A 5480-nucleotide genomic window follows, 5' to 3' on the forward strand; every position below is an offset into this window, starting at 1 on the left:
CCCTTCCAGAACACAGCGAGCATAAACGCTTCACTGCAGGGGAAGAAAGAGTGCACTCTTGTAACAATTTGTCCTGATATGTTTTGGAATGTAGGACATCTGCCGCTGAAACAATGGAGCTGCTAGACTGTGGCTAGATGGGGCAGCTTTGCAACATGTAGTGAGTGTATGCCAAAGCGTATGCTTTATGACGGTTGGCTGAATTTGTATTTCATCTGTGTATTTGTTGTTACGTTTGAACCATTCAGCAAGGGCTGAAGAGGATGGAAGAGTATGGAAGTGATTTTTGTATTCATTTGAAAACATGTAGAATGCATGTGCCTCCATTTTGGTCTTGACTGATATACGGGTGGTATAGCTAAAAGCAATCCTTTTTGCCTTTGCCTGGTTATTTGTAACATCTCATTTTTTCAGGCATCGGCAAGCATTGAAGAGGTACACACCTTTTTTCATATCATTTTAAAAACTTGTCCTCAGTTGCAGTAAACCAAAGTCCACTCAAGTGTGGCACACCCTGAATCAATTATGTATTCAAAGGTGTGGCGAAGAGAACTTTTTTCATTCCGTAACCTGGCAACCACTAGGTATGGCACATTTTAAAAGCCCCTGTGTTTGTGCCTGACTTCCTGTCAGTGTGCCTGCAGAGGAGAAAGGGGTTAAGAACTATGGACATGGCATGCCTATTACTTGCATTCACAGCACAGGAAGCCAGAGAAGGAGTCCACAGAGCCCAGCAGTGAAAGGACACTGTGGAAAAGCACTGCCTTCTCTGAAGCCAGGGATTTGGAGAGTGTGTCCCTCTCTCTCTCTCTCTCTCTCTCTCTCTCTCTCTCTCTCTCTCTCTCTCTCTCTCTCTCTCTCTCTCTCTCTCTCCCTCTCTCTCTCTCTCTCTCTCTTTCTCTCTCTGTCCAGCTCTCTGTTTGTCCTTGAATTGAGATGCACGGGAGAGGAAAAGAACATTCTCTCTTCCTCCCTCCCTGTCCCTTTTCTTTGCATCCTCTCTTCTCTCTCTCACTCTCTCTCTCTCTCTCTCTCTCTCTCTCTCTCTCTCTCTCTCTCTCTCTCTCCATTGACTCTGTGGATAATCTTGACTCCACAGAAAATCCTTAAGCAGCTGGCCACAAACCTTACACTTGAATGCACATGTATACAATATGTTGTTCCAGCCCTGAGGCAAAGATTCCCCCCTTGCCCCCTCCAACACACACGCGCAAACACACACACACACACACACACACACACCACACACCACACACAGCACACACACACACACACGCACACACACCACACACACACACACACACACACACACACACACACACACACACACACACACACACACACCACACACACACCACACACACACACACACACACACACACACACACAGCACACACACATACACACCACACACACACACACACACACACACACACACACACACACACACACACACACACACACACACACACACACACACAAACACAAAAGCGCACCCACACACACATACACACCTCCACCCACGGCACTTGTAGATTTCTTACTGAACCAACTGGTCTGGAAAAAGGCTGGCTCTGTTGGTCTGGGGTGATGACTGGTGCCAAGAACAACACACCTCCCTTCCTCTGGGAGCACTGCAGCAAATTGGCCTTTGGCGAGCGAGAGGCACTGCCTGCCTCTCAGCACCACATCTCCCCACCACACAGCTGAAACCGCAGCACAGCTCTCAGAGCATTTGAACCTAAACACACAAACTCCCCCAACGTCAAGTGGTCAGGGGGAAATTGAAATGAACTGATTTCCTGTGTATATAACTAGGCTCTTAGAGACGGTTTAGGGCAGCAAACCACTAAAGGACAAATTAGGAGTTGCCCCCTGAAAGGTGTTAGTGGAAGGGCTTTAGTTCTCTTCCTGTGCCCTTCATTCAAATTTACATTAACATGCTCTTGTCATAAAAGGACTTGGAGATAAATCGCTTGATTAGATTTAGATGACAAATGTGTTGAAGTGCTGAAACACACTTTCCATAACCAACTTGAAACAGCAAATGCAAAAGAGTATATAGTCAAAAGCGTATTTGGATAATTAAAAAATAACACAGCTGACAAAACAATGTACAGTCATGAAAACTGAACAGAAAACAATGGTCAGTAAAATTTTAGAAAATACCATGTGCAAAAACACCTACAGTATGTCACATACACTAATGTCTCATAGATTGATTATATACTGACAGTGTGTTAGACATGCATGAGTAAAAAAAAAACATTTCATCCCTGAACTTTAGAGCAGAAATGCTGCTTACCTGTATCATTGTGCGGAAACTCAGCATAAAGGCATAGAGGTCAGGAGACACCACAGCCTGAAAAGTCTGGAAATCTGTTATTCTGATAGCTGAAACACATCAGAGAGAGAGAGAGAGAGAGAGAGAGAGAGAACATTCAGAGAGAACCGGTGCCAGGGCTGGGTGACTAGCAGATATGTGTTTCATTACACTTTCCATATCAAACAGTGCTGGACAGTGGATGGCACCTTGTTTGATGTTTTTGACGTTTGATCAAGATGTGTTTGATGCTTTGTGGGGGAGGGAAAAGAAGAGAAGCACCTGACTTTACCACCTCAACTCAACCAGTAGTTGCGTTTGAAGAGTCAGACCAATAAAAAACAGATGTGCTATCATGTGACACATGATTGTCCAGTCTGTCAAATATAGCAGAATAGGTAGGGAACATTTCTATTTTTAACAGTTTTTATTGCAGTTCCATTCAGTTTTTTAAACAAATATAGCTATGACAAACATTCACACTTTTTCTACATTAAACGCAGAGAATATCTTGAAATAAAGATATTTGTCTTTTGAAGTGTGGCGTTTATCATATCTACATCACATCTACATGGTGAGCATGGTTAGTAAGTAACGGTATGGATAGACAGCAGAATGAGATCAGGCAGAGATCCAGAGTGAAAAGACATCCAGAATGTAAACATTTCCTCACACTAAAGCAAAGCATGTCTAGAGGAGAAGCCAAATAAGTGTGTTTCTTAACACATGACATCCTTTTGCTGAGATAAAAGAGAGATGTGAGGCTCAGGAATACTGTGCGATAACATATTGCTATGGCGCCCCACTGTACTTGCTATACAAACCCTCCATAGGCTTGTTTCAACACTGCACAAGCCACTTTGAACTTTAAAGCACTCAGGAGAGGCCAAGACTTTTCCAGTAATGTTTCCACGCCACAGACGAGAGACCAAAGCCCGGGGAGAAAGCTTTGGCGCTGTCGAAAGCCTATTGCCTAAGCCTAATTATAACCCAAACCTTCATAATATATGAGTGCAACGTCCAGTTTTATTATATTGGTTACATCTAGCATTACCATCTTACTGTAATTTAAATTAGATACTTTTGGTATAGACATGAAAGCAGTTTTTTTTTTCAGATGTAGTAGGCTATATCATGGACATACATTCTACTATATGTGCAGTGTGTGTGTGTGTGTGTGTGTGTGTGTGTGTGTGTGTGTTGGTGATATGATATATCAAGCAAAAAATCACAGAGGGAAGTCAATGGTCCAACAGTGAGACGTCAGGCCTGCTGAGGGAGATGTCTGGCCCGGTGAAACGGACTTGGCTGGCTTATCTCCTGACCCGCGGCCTCCTGGCTGCACTGTGGAGAAGCACAGCGGGACGGGGGAGGGAGGGAGACTGAACCAGCCAAAGAATTACCTCCAAGACCAAAATATAGTTATTCGCATTACATGCCTTTGCATCAGTAGCCATGGCTTTCCTGTATGTTATGATGACATACTGTAATATGGGTTTCTTACAGGCTATGTAATAATGTCCACCTTCACACCCTCAGCTAATCACACACACAATACCATTAACTAAGGGACCTAAACAATAGTCACAGTGCTGGTTCTCTGAGAGTTGTTTGGCAGCACAACCGTGATTTTTATACTTAAAAAAATCCAGCATATTACACTATCATTATTGTTGTTCTCACTAAAATATGCCGTGGACCTTTTTATGTGTGTTAATGTGGATGAAGTGTAAATGCAATTACAGATCACCAGCTTGTGATCTCATTCTCAAAGGAGATCGAAAGGTATGTATCCAGATGTCATATCATATGTATCTTTTCTATTTGAGCAGCAATGACTGGCCTTCCCATGATGGCTGCTCAGAGAAACTGCCACAGCAGTGAAAGTCATAACTGGGTGGCGGTAGCTGTGAGATCTAATTCCACCCCTAACCTTTCCTATTCCGTGGAACACCCCTCCATTGGCCCTTTTGGATTGTGGCTGCACATTTGGAGGTATGTCAAAATATAGTATAAGCACACAGATTTCCTACGCTTCCTGTCGCGGCCTGTGATTCTATGGCTCCTTCCAAGGCTTCAAAGAGCAGGTATTCCCGAAGCCCTGGGGGCAGACCGAGACGGAACGCTGCTATAGATGAACTCGCTGCCAAAGTCAAAAGAGTAAAACAGCAGAAACTCATTCACCATCATTCACCTTCACGTTCAATTCTCATACTGAGGAGTCAAAAATGCAGGTGGAATTATTGTTTTGTTGTTCCTTTTCATAAGTAATGAGAGGTATGCATATAACACATTTGTCCCTACAACATACTCTAGTAAATTATTTTTGTTGCGCTTCATATTTTTTCATGAAGATTAGCACTGTTATACAGACCGATAACTATCTGTAATGGTAACATGATACCATAACCTCACAGGAAATCATCCATCATAATATTTTATGAAAGTTCTCAACAAAATCATTTTATGGAATGGTTATGTTAGGCTTATAAAAGAAGTGTCAACTATCTTATTCTACTTTATTTTATTTTGCTTTAAGAAATACCCAATAGAATTTTTCATGGATTTTCATATTAAAAGATTAGCTCAGGCAACTTAAAATATATCTAAGAGAGCTCCACTGTAAGACTGTTTATTAGCATGGCACACACAGTAAGAAGAGAAAAAAAAAGTCCAAAGAGAGTCTTAGGCCCTCTCTCACACCCCACACCAACACCCACCCCCCCCCCTCTCTCACACCCCACACCAACACCCCCTCCCTACACACACACACACACACACACACACACACACACACACACACACACACACAGTCAGAAGAGGAAAAAACTGGGAGTCCAAACAGAGTCTTAGCCCCCCCACCCCCCCCCGCCCCCGGGCCTGGCCAAGTCTGCAGTGCACTGTAAAATCACTTTGCTCCTCCATGCCACGCTGTCTTAAGACTGTCTCCACATAATCAAGTGATATCAGAACCCACTCCAGCGGCACGGTGAACTCGCCACAGCTCTCCCTCCCTCCCTCCCTCCCTCCCCAGGAGCGTTGCAGCAGAGAAGCAGAGAGCCGTTTGGATGTGTTTGTATGGCTGACAGACACACTGACATCCTCAGGAGTGTCTCCTTCTGCAAATGTGATTTGGAGCTAGGAAAATTCCCCCACA

This window comes from Alosa sapidissima, chromosome 17 (assembly GCF_018492685.1).
Source record: "Alosa sapidissima isolate fAloSap1 chromosome 17, fAloSap1.pri, whole genome shotgun sequence".
Classification (NCBI taxonomy): Eukaryota; Metazoa; Chordata; class Actinopteri; order Clupeiformes; family Clupeidae; genus Alosa; species Alosa sapidissima.